An 18,034-nucleotide genomic window follows, 5' to 3' on the forward strand; every position below is an offset into this window, starting at 1 on the left:
CTCTCTAAAGTTTTTACTAATCATAATTGCCAATTAATCCATTAAGTGCTGACAAAATAATATTTAAAAATAATCCTCTGCCAAGTTTAATTCAGTATTCAGGCATCACAGAATATATTGCCATTATTATGCAGTCAAAAAGAAAATCACTACTACTGGTCTTCAATCTCCAGTGAAAATTGCAAGCTATTTTAACGCATTTACACTACAAAACGATATGGATTTATGCTGATATTGTCAAAAACCCTACTTTGCTCAGAGCATTTCTAAACTTATTCACACACAAGAGAGAGAGAGAGCAAACTAGTGAGAGAGAGAGAGCAGGGACAGAAAGCCAGAGATAACATGCTATCAGCAGCTGACACACAGCTGGCAGCATCACTGAAAATTAAATCATTCAACTCGTCTAAGCCTGCCTAAATGCTGACAGAGAGACAGCAGTCCAATGTAAGACCTGCCTAATGTACAATACAGCCCAAGGCAGTGTGAAACTGAGCTTGTACCATTTCATTTTCAACACAGATTGCCCCCAGAGCCATGTGTGCAAGCACAAGGCCAGGGAGTCATTGACTTTTATCAGAGTGTAGAGCCCAGGGGCCGAAAGAGAGAGAGAGAAAGAGGGGAGGCAGACAGGTATGGATGCTTCATCCCCGTATCTCGGGCCCACAGAGATTCTAAAGATTTTCCTCTTGGGATCAGATGGTCTGTAGTGGATCGATGCTTGATTTAGGCGTTAAATAAACCCTCCTGGAAAACTGATAAGCTGTTGAGGTAGTAATTAGCATTCTGAGATAGGAGCCATTTAAAAGTCACCTTTCAATGCACAAACATCGTAGGCTAAACTCAGGTGTTCGTCTAGTGTAAGCTCTATGGGCTCTTATGAGATGGATGCTTCATTTGAAGTATTTGTTTGTTGTCTTAAAAGACTTTTAAAGCTCATTTTCAACAAAATGCCATAGTTCACCCCCAAAATAAAATCCTGTCATCATTCACTCTCACCTGTGCTGTTTAACAAAATTACACACATCAAAACTGCTTGCTTGCTTGCTTGCTTTATTGATTGATTGATTGATTGATTGATTGATATTTATGGTAGGTAGCGCTGGAAAAAGATGGGAAGTAATGTGAAGAGACTGAATGACAGCACACCTTAATTTCCTTTATCATGGCTAAAACATCTAAAGGAAATATTCATCTGTGATTCATTCTGAATGTGACATAATCCTCTGGTGATTGCAAGTCTGTCAATAATCATTTGCTTATGCTCAGCTGATCAATTTTCTCTGTATGGAAAATAAATCCTTCAAAACCATCAAAAATCCACCACTAAATCAATAAAGAACTATGATGACAGGATCAGGATATAATTAAACATATTCATCAGTGATATGATTGCATTTGATTAGTTTTGCATTCATCAAAGTAAAACCATTCAAGAAGTTTTAATTGGTTTTTGTCTTAGTAAAGCTTTCGATTTAGACATGATGACAGCATATTGTGTTTCTCCACAGGAGAAGATGGATATTTTGAGCAGGATATTTGGTTGGTGGCATCTCAAGAGGATGAGAACCAACATCTGTTTTCACAGTATGTAAAGGGCTCAAAGTCTGCCTCAGCAGAGGAAAAATTCATTAGGCTAAGAATAAATTTTTGGAAAAAGCGAAAGAGACAGACAGAGGAAGAGAGAGAATATGAAGCTACATTCACACAGTCAGTGAACCTTGAAGTTGTAAAATATATGTTAAGATATATCTTTTTATTACAAGATAAATGCTCCGGGTGAGTGTGTTCAGTGTTTTCAGTGTGTGTGTGTGTCTGCTGTGTGTGTGTGCACTTGGATGGGATAAATGCAGGGCACAAATTCTGAGTATGGGTTACCATTCTTGGCCACATGTCCCGTCCCATCACATCACTTCACTTTATATAAATAATAATTCTTAATATATAATATATTATTTAAAATATTTTATAATATAAATACCTATTAAGTTTGGGATGTTGTACCACATGACATTTTACAACCTTAACTTGTCTTACAGTCATGAGGGGCTTTCTCTACAAGGACTGTTTTTATTGTTTTGTTTTGTTCTCTGCTGTGTTTTTTTCCTGCTCTTTGTTCTGAGTTTTGTTTTTCTTTTTGTTTTGTTCTGTTTTGCTTTGTTGTTTTGCTTTGCTTTGTGTTTTGTTCTTTGTTCTGTATTTTGCTCTGCTCTTTGTTCAGTTCTTTTTTCCTTGTTTTTTTTTTTTGTTTGTTTGTTTGTTTGTTTGTTTGTTTGTTTGTTTGTTTTTTGTTGTGTTTTGCATGTTGGTTGGACCACATCATCATTCCATAATTTCTCCCAAAGAACATCTTAAGTAGTTTATGCATAATATTTTATTATTATTATTATAACCACTTAATGTTCTTTTCAAGAATTCACTTCTTTTATGTTTTATTTTGTACTCTTCTTCATTATGATATAACAACAGTTGTATCACCCTGACATTTAGTGGTTATGACACAAAATAATATGAATTCAATTTATATTAAAAAAATATAAAAATTTTAATTCAGAAATTAAAAACTTGCTGATCATACAAGTGGTGTATTCAAGCAACTGTATGTATAAATTGAATTTTCATGTATTTATTAATAAATTAATAGATAACTAGACTATGGTTCCATTCATACAGCAGATATCATCCAAGCCTATTCGCAAAGTTTGGTTATAAATAATGATATATAGAATGCAGTTGTTGATCTCTTTCATAATCAAACCATATGTGAAAAAAACCATATGCATAATTCCAAACTGGATTGACAATTGTTTCTTCAACTGCTGTGAACATATCCAATATGTTAATGGCCATATGATATAACTATTTTCAACAAAAGTGTGTGCTGTATGCCAGGTGATTACAGGGGGTTTCACAAAGCAAAAATATCCTCAAAAGCTAATAATGGTCACGGTTTCCTAGTCCCTCACATTTAAACTACAGGCTAATACTTTTTATTACAGCAGTACAGAGCACTATGACCATAAACACCACACACACACACAAAATGAGCAACTGCAAATCTTTGTGCTTTATGTAAGTGCCACAAACCCTGTCCTGCTTTGAAAATCACACTTCCTATTCTAGATCTGTCACAATATGATTTGTGAATCTTTCTTGCAGTGTAAAATGTGGTTGCACCATTTTCTGAGATATATAGCTGTAGGTTGTTGTGGAAATCCTAGAGACTAAGAGTAGTCATGATTAATTCAGTGCTCCCTGATGACCTGCAATCCATTTGTTGTATCAGCCGTGATACTAAACAGCTTAAGAGACAATGTAAGATGCTGCATTCTGACACCTCAGTTAATGAGGCCCATTATTTACAGCACAGCACCATTATGCATGTTTTGCACATTTGCTATATCACTTAAATAAACATTAGTTGTCCCCAGATCGGAGGGGGGTAATACCTCTTACAACATCAAATACACCGATTTATCATTCACACCAAATACACATCCCTGGTGCTGACCACAGCAGCTTTACGCAATTCGGGCTAATGTTCGTTTTGACAGCTGAGAGTCATGATGCTTTACTAGGGCTGTATTTTGATGCTGAGAAGACAGAAAATATTCTGAAATGTCAACATGCCAGTTCTAATTTGTTGTTATATGTGCTTATTCAGTATGTTCCAAAATAACCTGGTCTATTAAGATTGATTTCATAAAAGCAGTTAAAACAGGTGCTGTCAGAAATATTCTCTTGTACCATCTCTTAAAGATGCAATACATATTTTCCCATTTCAATAATGTTTTACATCAAAAGAAATTAACAGTACTTTTGTCAGGTTTTTTTAATTACATACCATTGGCCTAAAAAAGCTGTTTTATGCTCCATAACCCTTGTGAAAAAAGACGTGCTTAACTGTAACTGAGTAACGCATATACACATTAATCGAATTCAGAGGGTTAAATTTGTACTCTTATTGTACTTCAATCTTAAAAGTATATATATTAAAAGGGGTCATATGATGCAATTTCAATTTTTCCTTTCTCTTTGGAGTGTTACAAGCTCTTGGCGCATTAAGAAGATCTGTAAAGTTGCAAAGACTAAAGTCTCAAATCCAAAGAGATATTCAAATATAAAAGTTAAGACTTGTCCAGGTCCTCCTAAAACGACTCATTCTAACACTTCCCCACATGTCTACGTCACGATGTGGGAAGATTTGCATAATGCCGCCCAAATGTTCACGCAAAGAAAGACGGCGTTCCTTTATTCTGGTTGTTACGAGGACTGTGATTGGGAACCGCTGTGGTAAGGGGCGTAACATTTCCGTCACACGCTTGAGACATTCAGCCATTTACAGCGCACTGAATAGCTGGCCAATCAGAGCACACCTCACTTTTCAGACCGATGAGCTTTGTAAAAATCGACGCTTTCAGAAGGCGGGGCATAGAGGAGAAATAATAATGTACATTATGTGGAAAATTATGTGTTTTTTTAACCTTAAACTGCATAAACACATTTCATTACACCAAATACACAAAGTAATGTTATTTTAAGCAGCATCATATGACCCTTTTAAAAAAAAGTTGTTGCAGATATTATATTAATGAAATAAAAGAATGAACTAACGAGAGTTAGCTGTTTCTTAAAACACAAGTACACTTTTAAAAAGTGCACTTTATAATAATAATATCAAATTAAATGTTTTACATTAAAGGGCATTTTAAATCAGTTTTAATAATATTTTGTACACTTGTGATTCATTTATGATTTTGTACACTGATGTGCTGACTAACATACTAAAGCACATGTAAAGAACATGATTATAATTTTAAGTGTAGTGTGTTAATGTTACAATTACAGCTAATATTTTAATGTATTAAACTGCAACCTCATCATTACAGATGTGTAATTACAAATATATTTAATTATATGGCATACAAGTTTCAACAGAAATTACTTTAAAGCATATTTTAGTTTATCATAAATGCCTGTGAGTACATTCAGACGTTCACTTTAACCATACAAGTAATTATGAAATTAGATAGAAAAATGTACCAATAAGTACTAATTTAATAATTCAAAAAGAACTCTCTATTTTGATTTAACTGCAAATAACATGCAAGTAAGCATCTGACACCAGTACACTCAGTTCACACTAAGTATACGTAATAAATACTCTTGGACACATTTGGACACCTATTAATACAAATATGTTAAATTTTTATAAATGGCATCAAAAAAAAAAAAAAAAAAAAAAAAAAAAAAAAGACATGCTGTGATGCTGCTTCCACAATATTAGATGTCAGTATAACACACCAGAATTGACCAGCGAAACAATAACAAATTCTAAGCCCACCTTCTGTATTTTATATTCTTTACACTATTCCTTGCAGTCGTTTTTTAAAGTCAGTATGAAAGGCATTTCCATTTTACTTTCATTGTCTGACATATTACAGACTACTGTACAAAAGGTTCCAAAAGTTTTTGTTTTTTTTCACTGATGCCAAAGAATCAGTTTTGATTCCCTAAAGAACCTTTCAGGTTTTTTAGGGGGGATAAATTGAAAGAACAGCATTGCTTGTTACATTTGTAACAGTTACATTTATTGGTACATTTATATTATTTACATCAAGCTTTTGAATGGTATAGTAGTGTATATTGTTATTGAAACTTCATAATATTTCACTTGATTATACATTTAGTCAGGAATTAGAGTTTGGAAAAAGTCTTTGGAAAAAGTCTAACTAGTAAAATGTTTTACACGTTATGTGAAAACTAGTACAAGTATATAAATAAATAAAAAGAGACTTACTCATGTTTATGATCTCTGCTGGATAAAGTGCTTCATTCTTTTTTTCTGAGGAAATCCAAATCTCAAATCCTCAACAACATCACATCTTTTTGGGGTGAATTATGTCTTATTCCTCTCATCGCGAAGCAAACAGTAAAATAAAAAAACTTGAAGAACAATCTCGCTGCGTTGTCTTCTGTTGTGTGGGCGGCGTATTCAAAAGCCGCGCGCTTCAGTGAAACATTTGAATCTCAAAAGCGCGCTCGGCGCGGGGGCGTGGTCGCATTAGAAGATAATGAAGGGAGACGTGAAAAACGGACATTGCGTTGTTTTCATATGGATTACTTTATCAAAGAATATTTGTTTTCGGCAGCACTTGTTTAGTTTAAAAGTAGACATGTCAGGCGTTCTATAGATATCTCTCTCATGTCTCTGTGTTGAGTATTCACGGAGTTACAGCTCATTTTAATGACGCGTTTGTAAATGAAGATAAGCGCAGACAAAGGCTGCAGACAGCACTCCTTGTTTGTTATCTTTATTTTATAAGTGCACAAAGTTTTGTTGTTATTATGTCTGTACTGCTCTTATCTGTATGATCAAAACTGAAAGTGTAATTTAAGTTCTTTTCGGGGTTATCAGGAGAAAATGCCTCAAAACGCGTATACGTGTTAATCGACTCCAGATCGAATCGACTTCATTCAGAATAGCTCAGATGATGACTTCAAAACGAAAAACCAATTTTATCAAATAATAGAAAAAAAAATCATTAGAATCAGTTACTCCTTGTGCTTGCTGGATAACAGTCAGGAGATAGCCTGTTATTGTGAATGTATATTGTGCATCTTTCAGAAATCAGAGTTTGGCAAGAGTGACATCAAATAAGATGTGTATTTAAATACACAAAACCCTTCAAGAGAGAAATACAATGCAATGCTTCTCTGTTTTACTCGTTCCCTGAGCCAGTGAGCAGACGTGTGATGTAACACTATGTCTACATCGAGTGCGTTGCAACAGCTCGAGGCTGTCTGTACTGGACGCGTCTGAGGAATAGAACGAGAAATCACTATACTGACTCGTCCCACATTCACTGTAGACAGTTTCACTGATTATAATGCTTTCTGTAGGTCTTTGTCCAATTGGAGGAATTCTTTATTAAAGCAGAACTGTTGAAGAGGGCAATCCATAGGAAAACAGACAAAAATACTCTATATTATTTAACATTTAGTATTGTTGTTTGAATTATAAAAAAATATAATTATTAATGTTGGCATATTTGCTACAAGTAAACTATAAAGTGAACATAATTACATTTAAAATGGGCTTTCATTTTTAGGTTAGGCAAACATATGCTTTAGGTCACATACATATTTGGTTTTATCTGAATACAGATACAAGTACACATTTTTTGCCATTGTTACAGATACACACCGCTAGTTACCAGGGTCTATTTGGATTTGATGTTGATATTAAAACTCCCTTGCTGTGAGTGTGGCTGGTTAAAAGGGTTAATAGCTGGTGGAAAACAGTCCCGCAAAAAACTCCCGCTGAATATCGCCTGAGACTTCATCCATTTACTGTAAGCATGCATGCTTGCAGAATTGAAACAGTGGCAGATATAGCATATCATGAGCACATTAATTATGGCTGCTCTTGTGCTGTTGCTGTGCTGTCATTGCTGGTCCCCATGCGTGAAAGACACAGGGACTCTGTACTTGCAGCTGAGAAATGGGCCAGACCTGCTCGTTTCTACCTGCTTGGGTTTTTCTCTCTCCCTCCTGACTCGTGAAAATGAAAGACTGGGAATGAAATGTCAGTTTAGTTAGTTACTTTAAGTTATGTTAGGTTTAATTTCAAACACAGATGTCTGTTACATTTTTAAAGCCACAGGAGAGTGTTGTGTGATTAACAGACCAATAAATCTTAATTTTAGGTTCTTTTCAGTTGAATCTTTTCAATGAATCTTTGGTTGATTTAGATCATAATACCAGTCAGGCGTTCGTTTCCCAAGAGCATCTTTAGCCAACTATGGTTGAAAGTTGCATGATTATCAGCCTTCAACGATACAGTGTTTCCCAAAACCACAGTTCTACTGAATGTTTCGTGATCAGCATTGCAAATCTATATGTTTGGAACTACAGCTCTTGACTTGTGGTAGAAGCTTCTTGTTAGTAAGACGTGGACTTACGTAGCTCTTGCATTTAAGATCATGCAAAATAAGCAGGCTATCATGCAGAACATTCTTTATACTAGTGTTCTAATAATATTGGCTACCAATGTATAGTACATTTCTTATGACAGCAATCAGTGGTATTTTTTTAAGAGTGTGCATGTGCATAAATGCATACAGGAATCCTGGAGTATGACGTAAGAGGGAACCCGCGATAAATCAAATAAAGTAAAAAGATGGGGCAATAGTGAACTAGTCCTATTGTTCACAAGATAGTGATGTCCAGTGGATGACATAGTACATAGGCATAGCTCACCCCATTTTTGGGTGAACTATCCCTTTAACATTTCTAAAACATTTAAAAAACTGGGCATTTTGAACATTCAGAGTAGTAATGTGAACTTTAGCAATACGTTCTTAGAACTTGAAATGTTTTGAAATGTTATGAAATGCTTTGAATGGTTTGTCTTTGGTGTAGTATGCAATAATAACCTTGGCCTGGTGTAAAGTAAACTTAGCAAGCGGTTCACTTTTCTGCTTCAGTTCCATGGTTTGCGATTTCAACAGCAAACCAAAGTGAAGATTCAAAGCCACTGTTCAGTTTTACACTATTTGCCTTGATGCTGCAGTCGTGATCCACTTTATTGAGCTATGAAAATACTCAGCTGACCTAAACTGACCCAAAAGTGCTGTTGCCAAACTATTACGAGAATGTGCAGACTCTGTTATTTGCACTGTCCGTAGTTTCATCCAGAACTCTGTGTGTTTTAATATCCTTCTCTATCTGAGAAAGAAAGGGAATGTAATATTTATGGCGCAGTAGCTTACAGCTGTAGTTCAATACAGTGATAAAAAGCCTTCATACTAAGCGTGGTTGGATTCTAGTCATTTCTTTTTCCCTGGGAGCCGTGCAAGTGGCGATATCTAAATAGATTCAGCTGTTGATTGACGGCGCGGGGATGAGCTGTTATCGGCTGGACCACAGTGTTGTGTTTGCTGAGGTTGTGAGGTACAGTCTCCCGTGGTATTGTTTTTTTTGCCACACTGTGGAAGCCCAGCATGCTCTCTGCCTGTCACAGAACTACATTAGCATTCATGATTGACAGAAAAGGAAAGAGACTTGGCAGATTTCGAGATGGTTTTGTAGCATAATGAACCTAGATATTTTAAGGTAAAAGCCGTTCCCTAAAAGTGTGAAGTAAGCAGTCCTACATTTCTATCATATTTTGTTGCATCTTTCAGTATGCTGTGTGGTATGGTAGTATATCTTAACTGGCCAGTCACAAAAGTGGTCACATGTCTGTTCTGACTGCAAATAGTAAAAGAAACAATGCTAAATGCAATCAATAAATTGCTATAGAATTCATCCTTTTCCTAGATTCAGTCTCTCTAAACCCTTGCTTTCTGTGAGCCTATACTCTTCTCTGATTGGTCAGATGGAAACGATAGGCCCATTGCCATAGTTCTTTATTTTGAACGCTCAATAGAAAATATAAACATTTATTATTTATCATACATGTAGCTTGTGAAGCCAACTGGTCCAAATAAATTGTGTACTGAGCCACTTTCAAGACAAGATTTCTTCTCGACATGATGTTTACCAAACTAACAAGCTACAGTGTAGTTTACATTCACATACAGCTACATTACACACTGCATGAAAGGCAATATTCAAAAAACAGCATAATGCATCAAATACTTACTTCTAAAGTTGAAAGTATAATTCTCTTGTCCACATTCAACTGAAAAACAGCCTGACTAGTCCAGATTTGCTGGCAGCCCATGTGACATAATTTTCATTATTATATCGCTCACTGGAATACTTTATTCTGATTGGTCAGTCGTGATTGGTCAGTAGCTTGAATAAAGGTGTGTTATTTACCGATAATGACTGTCATCATTAGTAGCACTGAATAACATACCACCTTGTATTTGAGGCTGGCACTTCTTTCACGTTTATCATATGACAACACCGCAATCTGGCTCGTTTCATTCAAACTGGGGCTGTCAACGTTACTTGTGTGATTAATTTTTGTAAATGTTTTTTTTTATTTTTTTTTTTATTTAACCCATTAAAAAATTTAACACAGCACTCCATTTTTTCCTTTTCAGCCTTTGGCTAGCATATCAGTAGACTATATAATCACGCTTTCAAGCATGGTAAGACTCGAAAGAGAACTTTATTTGGTACTGGTGCAGTAGTGCTTTTATGGACAAAAACACACACAGTTATGTCAAAATGCCCGTTTTTGGTGAGTGACCTCGTAAAGACATCTTAAATTAGTTAAAAAGTCCTAAATGACTGTAAAGAGTTGGGAGAAATCCAGATATGTGTCATATCTGCCTTGCATATATCATGTTTTAAAAAGACAGTGCTGCTTTTAAAGTAAAACCTGCTGCGGTTTGTCATTGATGTAAATCAAAGAGAAAAAAAAAAGAAAAGTAAAAGATTAACTTTTGTAGCTTGAATAAAGAATAATCTATGTTCAGTTCATAGTTTCTGCATATACAATTCATAGTTTATGTAAAGATTGTTTGAAGTACAGTTAAGTTGTTATATTTTTCAACATACTATTTTTAAACAGATGCCTTACATAGATGTCTAAAAACTGAAGTATACTTTGGTTTTAACATGGCCTTAAGTAGTGCAAACAGGAATGGCTCATCCAGGGCCATCCTTTGGGCAGTGCAACTGGTGTGGTTGCACTGGGCCCCACGCTTTGAGGGGGCCCTGCTCCCTGACTTGCACCGGGCCCCGCATCAGCTAAGGACAGCCCATGGACTCATATGACTAATCAACTGTCGTCACTGCTAATCAACAGTAGTGATATATTGTTTATTAGCACTGTTGATCTGTCTCAGTAAACTCAGTGGTGCACACAGTACTATCAAACCTCTATCTCTGGACATGATACTTCAGCATTATGTGTAAAATAACGCTTTTAATAGACACATCCACCTTGGTTTTCCAACATGTACTGTAACGTGGTCAACTAGGGTGTGATGTCAATCCCAGATCCGACATTTGACTTCAGAGGTAAATGGAACGCAGCATGGAAATCACTGGAGAGGATGTATATGTAAAGGTGATGATACACGGGGCATTTTTTGAGCAATGTTGCTTGGGCACTTTCCCATTGAGAATGGGCAACAAATTTCTATGGATACTTTAGATCGGCTGTGGGCCCTACAGTATGTCTCACCTAGTTGCCCATTGAGGCAACACTGCGCAAAGTTGCTCGGCAACAGTTGCCCCATGTATCATCACCTTAAGTGTTTTTTGACTTGGTCAACAATGAATCCAAGACGAAGAATGTATGCAAGCCCGTTTACATCTCTGAATAAAAAAAAAAAACACAAAAAAAAAGGTAATTTAAGGAAGTTTACATTGCAGAATTCTGAGAAATATAGTCAGAATAGCAGGACATAAACTCACAATTCTGTGAGATAAACTGTGAGATGAAGAATTGCAATTCTGAATTTTTCTTGCAAATGCAAGTTTGTAACTCGCAATTGTGACTTTTTTCTTGCAATTCCGAGTTTATATCTCACAATTCTGACTTTTTCATGGAATTGTGAGATATTCTATATATTCGGTTACTTTTGATTTATTATACAATTAACGAAAAGCAAAAAAGGCATCTTACACTAGCTTGCTCTATTATTTTTCTTTTCTATGTGTTTTCTTTTTATTTATTATATAATAATAAAGCTAAAAAAAAATTACTACACGTACTGTGTTAACCCTCTGAGGTCTAAGGGTGTTTTGGGGGCCTGGAGAAGTTTTGACATGCCCTGACATTTGTGTATGTGACATTTACACGTTTCTAAATGAAGATCACGGAGACCAAAGCGGCAGACAGCGCACCCTGTTTGTTTTCTTTATTTCACAAAAGCACAAAGTTTTGTTGTTATTATGTGTGTATACAAATAAAAGTAGACATTTTACAGATTTAATTGATGTATTGCTCTTATCTGTACGATCAAAACTGACAGGGTAATTTAAGTTCCTTTAAGGGCCTTAAAAAAAATGCAACAAAATGCACCAGCATTTGTCGACCCCAGAGGGTTAACTATTAACTAACAATGTTTTTGAAATAGAAACATTTAAATAAATGCATCTTATAGATATGAATGGCATATAAACATATTACAGCATTAATATACAACATATCCCTGCACAAAATGACCTGAATTCACAAGTGATCTTGAACTAGCACACTAGTCTGAACTTGTAAGTCACATTGTACTTTTCCATAACAACTTGCCAAAAAAAAAAAAAAAAAAAAGATCACAATATTGTGTCACTCATAATATAGTATACATAGTATACATATTTCAGAAGATCAGGTAACATGTTGTTTTGGTTAAATGCTGATATGTTTAAATAAAAAATACAAAATTCTTGAATGTTTGGTGTAATTCGTTTATTTTTTTTTAGTTCAGAGACAATTCACTGTATATTATCTCGCTAAAATGAATGAATATGACGTAATGAAATACTCAAAAATTTACAGGCAAAAAAAGCATAAAAGTTAGGTTTGCATTTGGAACATGATTCTCCCTTTGGAAGCACTACTCTAGCCTCTGCACTTTTGTTTCTCGATGAACCGATAAACACCTGTGAACAGCAACTCCCAGAAATTGCATGAAGCCAGCCAATCAGATCGGGGCATGTCATTTTGAGACGACTGTTGTGATTTTTGAATATGCATCAGACAGTACGTGGGCGTGCCGCCTCAGGCCGTGACTAACAATGCTGTAACAGCTCTCTGTTCCAGCTGGAGACTCTCAGGCTGTTTTCAGAGGAGTTTGCTGGAGTGTCCCACTGCATCGGATCTGTGAGCTCTAGTCGTTTCTCCAAAAGGTTAAAATGAAACTTTCAGCATTAGAGAGAAACCTCAGGCCATAGCCAACTCATGGATGGTGTCGAATCAAATCTCTGTCAAGGTTGCGGCCCCGCCGAGAGCCCTACGCTGACATACTGAGCATATTTTTTCTTTCATATCACAAGATCTGCTTTTGAAGAGTTTTTTTTTTTTTTTTTTTTTTTTTTTTTTTTTTTTTTTTTTACACGTGATTATCTGGAAGTTCACTACTGCAGTGTTTTTAATAATTAAAGCAAAGCAAAGATAACAGAGACACAGCCAGAGCTGCTGAATCAAACATGGTGAGAGGGCAACATGATCGATGTGTGATAAAAATGTAGACTGTCTGCTACGTAAAATAAAGTTTGTGAAACAGAATACATTATGCAACGATACACATACCAAGTAGTAGTATGCTACACATGAATTCATTATGTTGCTTGTTTAACTCAATATACAATTCTCGCCTCTGACATAAAGACATTTTGAATTCTGAATCTATTTTTAGTGTAAAAACATTGTAACTTTTTGAAATCTAATAATGAATCGAGAAAGAGGTAACAATTGCAGACAAGGTCAAGTGAGCAGCATTATGGGATATAGGAACCAATGCAATGTGCTCTGTTGCATACTGCCTGTTTTGCATAGTGCACACTGTATATTACATTTTGCAGAAATAGTATGTTAGTATAGTGTCCTAGTAGCTGAACAGAATATTATAAAGGAAGTAATGTGGGCGAGATCCAGGATTTTAATGGCATGTGAAATGTTAATATTGTTAATATAATTTAAATAATTTCAATTCACAAGCAGGATCATTTATTACATTTGGATTAAATATTATTATTATAACTTCCTTATCACTGCATATTGTCTTCATTTTTAATTTATTTTGTATTTATTTATTTATTATTAGCTGTGATCAGTCTAAGGGAATCAGATTTCTTTCTTCTTCTGTTTTGCCTCTCATGCCCCACAGGATGATTGTCAATAACCTATATTATAACTTTAACTAATCACCTAAAGCAGGATCACTTCACTTTAATTTGCTATCAGAGTTGGAGACCAAGAACACAGTTGAACCACCCTTAGGAATTAAAATAACAAACATGCAGATATTTAGATTAGGTGTAACTATTATAGTCTGCAAACAAATATTAACCAGGGATTTTGTTGGCATTTTGGAAACAGAGGTGGGATTACTTCCTGGGATTGCTGTTAGCTCACAGTATTGAAACACTGTTATTGTGTACTTTTAATTTATATTGCTTATCCACATTAGCATAATTATTTTATTTAAACCTCTTTATATTGGGAATGCATTTCTAATTCCGTTCATGCAGAAGCGTATTAATGTGTACAGGATTCTCAAAGGGCCACACAAAGAGATTTGTTTACTCACCCTCATGTCGTTCAAAACCTGGATGACTTTCTTTTTCAGTGAAACACAGAAGGAGATATTTTGTAGAATGTACAGGCTGCGCTTTTCCATATGTTGAAAGACAATGGTAATCCCCCCAAAATGAAATGGGAATTCTCCCAAAAATGAAAAGCACTATAATAGCATTAAAAGTCTTTTAAACCAATTAAAGTCATATTTATAAAAAAAAAAAATAAATTCTTTCATCACAAAATTCCATATTTTAAAGTATGTTGGTAACCATTTCTTAAGATCTTAATTTGTGTTTCACAGTAAAAAAGAAAGTGAAAGGTTGAGCAGGGGCACAAGCCCTAGTGAAATATAACGCTGTGCCCCCATAAAATTTTGCTGATAAATCCTTATGTGACATTCTGATTGACATATACCGACCTAAGAATAATTTTCTCTAAAAATATTCATGTTTGTTCAGTTTTTTAGAAGCTAAACTAGTGATGCCAGATTCGTGCAAAATAATTTACTAAAATAATTCAATAATAACAAAAAGAGGTGGCTATTTATTCACTGTAAGAAAACATGCAAATGTCATATTGTTTGTTAACGATGAAATCAACTCTTTATTGCGTATGTGGCTTGTAAATGACTCTGTAGGTAACCATGACTTATATCATTTATATCCAAAAAGAGTAGCAAAATATGGACACACTTTTTCAGTAATGATGAAAGCTTAGAAACCCCTGAAATTATGACATTTTTTATACTCGAAAAAAAAAAAAAAAAAAAAAACTACTGTATGGCTTCAAAAGAATCATGGTGGTGTATATAAAAGAGCAGTAAATCATTTTTGATAATTGTCACTTTTGGGTGAACTATCCTTTCAAAAGGGCACACTTACAGTACAGTCGGATGCAAATGCATGAGTCGTATCTTCCCTAGGTAGATGAAACCGTTCCACTGCGGTCATTAATAACATTTCAGTCAAAGTTTCAACATGTGGATTTGCACATGATCAAATATCCCATCAGTCCATCAGACCATGCATGATGCAGATATCAGAAATGACCCTCATGGGCATTCATACTGAATTGGTTCAGCGTAAAAAGAATCAACCTGAACATATGCCACACTGGCACTGGAGTTTATGGATGCTGATGTTTTAAACATTGATTTTTGCCCAGTGAAGTCCCTTCATAAAGCAAATTCAATAAAGCAGCATCAGTGATCAATATAGATATAATAAGACTCATGCAAAACCCCCTTTGTTTTGAATTATTCCAAATGTTTTGTTTATATTGTCAAGCATTTCCAAGGAACTGTGCTTATATGTGCACATAAACCCAATCTCAGGTTTATGTGGCAGACTATGTAACCTTCTCATCAGATGGAAGCTAAAAATAATCGAGCCCCCCCAGTCCCCCCCTCCCCCACCCCTTTGTTGTTTCTTTCTTTCTTCACCTGCCTCTGCTCACCTTTTTCCTCATCCTCCTTCACCACCTCATGTAGTGTGAATCCCACCCTCCGTTTCTCCACACACACTGAAGAGTGAAGTGTGCGACACCACAGTTTAAACGAGCACCAATCTCGACGGTGAGCATCGTTTATGACTGAACAACAGTGACTCACTCCACTAGTCGCTCTCCAAAGTTCACAAGTATCAATAACCTCCCGTCTGTTTCCAAGACACGGCAGAGATGCACTGGAGGCAAAGCAAAATCAGTCTCCTGTAGGTCTCTTAAATATGTTATTGAAGGCAGTGTGAGAGTGTGAATGAGCCTGTGGCAGCAGGGGAATGAGAGATGAAGCGATTGGAGCGCAGTGCCAGCGCTTGCTTACGGATGTGTCCACTAGCAGCCGCGTCTATTAGACCCAGCGCTCCCGGTTGGCACGGGATGAATGATTCTGCACTCTTAAAAATAAAGGTGCTTGAAAAGGTTTTTCAAGCAATGCCATAGAAGAACCATTTTTGGTTCCACAAAGAACCATTCAGTCAAAGGTTCTTTAAAGAACCATCTCTTTCTTACCTTTTTGTAATCTGAAGAACCTTCTTTCGCCACAAAGAACCTTTTTTGAAACAGAAAGGTTCTTCAGATATTAAAGGTTCATAATGGAACCATTTAGACAAAAAGGTTCTTCTATGGCATCGTGAAGCACCTTTATGTTTAAGAGTGTGGTGCATGAGAGTTTGCAGCTCTGGAGGTGTGATGTGTGTTTTTTTTTTTTAAAGACTTCAGATGTCCACACAAAGATAAAACCTGAAAGGCACATGCATTACGAGGGCCAGCCGATGGTTTTTGTCAAAAAGGCATTGTTTATGAAAACATAGATAGGGTTCCTATAAGGGTTATGTTAGGTTTAGATATTAAAAACAGCACTGTCTTATAATAAAATAATAGAAGTTAATAGAAAGTAATAGAAAAACAAACAAGCGTGTTTTCTTATTAGAAGCAGCTTTGGAGATGGTGCATGAGATGAAAACATATCACACCTTCGTGATCCAGGTTTGAGAACAACTGACACTTTCTTTACTCTTTTATCTTGACTAATGTCTGTGTTTTAACTGATTACAATCATTTCAACCAAAAAGGCTGTTTACTTTTAGACTGAATGGTGTTAAAGTGAATTAAAAATGAAGTGTCTTACCTGAGTCACTCGTGGAAGGACGTGAAGGTTTGCTCTATATGCCTGCGAGTCTGTCAGCGCTGCAGTCAAAGCACTTGTCTTTGTTTCTTAATGTAAACACCGCAAACTACTTCATGAAATCTTAGTGTACCACAAGACTCCTTATATTTCAGTCACTGAGGGATTTTGTGGCTCGCTTTGCGTTATGCTGGCAGCTGTTTGTTTGCACTGCTTCTTTTGTGTCTCTGTACTGTATGTTGACAGCATCACTGAGTTGAGCGTGTTCTTCCACTCTCCTCAGCAATACTCACTCTCTCGCTCTCTCTCGGCTTTGTTCATTCCTCCATCCGAGAGGATTCATCAGCGTGAGACCGAGAGGGGGGACAGGAGAGACGGCTGTGTGCGATGGGGTGAAGGGGGGAAGACAGAATGACACAATTATGGTTCGAGTTACGAGTTTGAACGTACGGGAGAGTTTTGATGCATGATTGTGTATTCAGAAGGAAAAAGTGCGGCTAATGTGATGCTGTTTTATTAAAATGACATGTGCACCCCTGTACAGATAAGGATGGTTTATTCTTACCTAGAGAGAGAGGGAGAGAGAGAGAGGCATACACTGGAGGAGATATATAAGATAATGAAAGACGCTATCAAGTAATAATGAGGTAATAATTGGACTGGCTACAACAGAGAACATTTCAAAACTCAATGTGAACAATGATAATAGCAATAGAGTGAAACTCACAAAGCCTGTCAAGAACACGCAGGTCATATTGCACTCAAATCCAAAGAAAGAAATTAAAAAATGAATCATAGCTAGGCTATATGAGGAGGACCATAAGCGAAGTCATTGTGACATTATTGTCATGAAAAGATAGTTCACCAATTCTATCATAGGCTACTTACCCTCATGTTGCTCATGTCTGTGGAACGTAAAAGTTATTGTGAAGAATGTTAGTTTTTGGACTTTTGAAAAATAAAATACACTGAGACATTTCTCAAATTTTCTCCTTTTGTGTTTCACAGAAGCAAGAACGCGAAAGAGGTTTGGAACAACATGAGAGTCAAATTATTTTTAGAAAGGTTTATTTATTTAAGAACATTCCCAGCTTAACACGCTCTAAGAACATTAAGAACATAATGTTCCCATTAAGTTGTGAAAAAGTTATTTCCGAATGTTCTCATAAAACGTCCAGCTTTTTAAATGTTTTAAAAATCGAAAT

The 18,034-nt window shown here is 35.9% G+C and overlaps 1 protein-coding gene across 1 annotated transcript in view; it reads right to left on the reverse strand.

The window, feature by feature from the left end:
- The window catches only part of LOC109108499 (protein dispatched homolog 3-like), a 57,258-nt gene extending 40,127 nt beyond the window's left edge, over nucleotides 1-17,131 (reverse strand). The window contains 1 exon segment of the mRNA XM_042730187.1: nucleotides 16,833-17,131. The gene's annotated coding sequence lies outside the window, so the exon portion shown is untranslated.
- Nucleotides 17,132-18,034: the final 903 nt, after the last annotated feature.

The sequence above is a fragment of the Cyprinus carpio genome, chromosome B8 (genome assembly GCF_018340385.1).
Source record: "Cyprinus carpio isolate SPL01 chromosome B8, ASM1834038v1, whole genome shotgun sequence".
In the NCBI taxonomy this organism is placed as follows: Eukaryota; Metazoa; Chordata; class Actinopteri; order Cypriniformes; family Cyprinidae; genus Cyprinus; species Cyprinus carpio.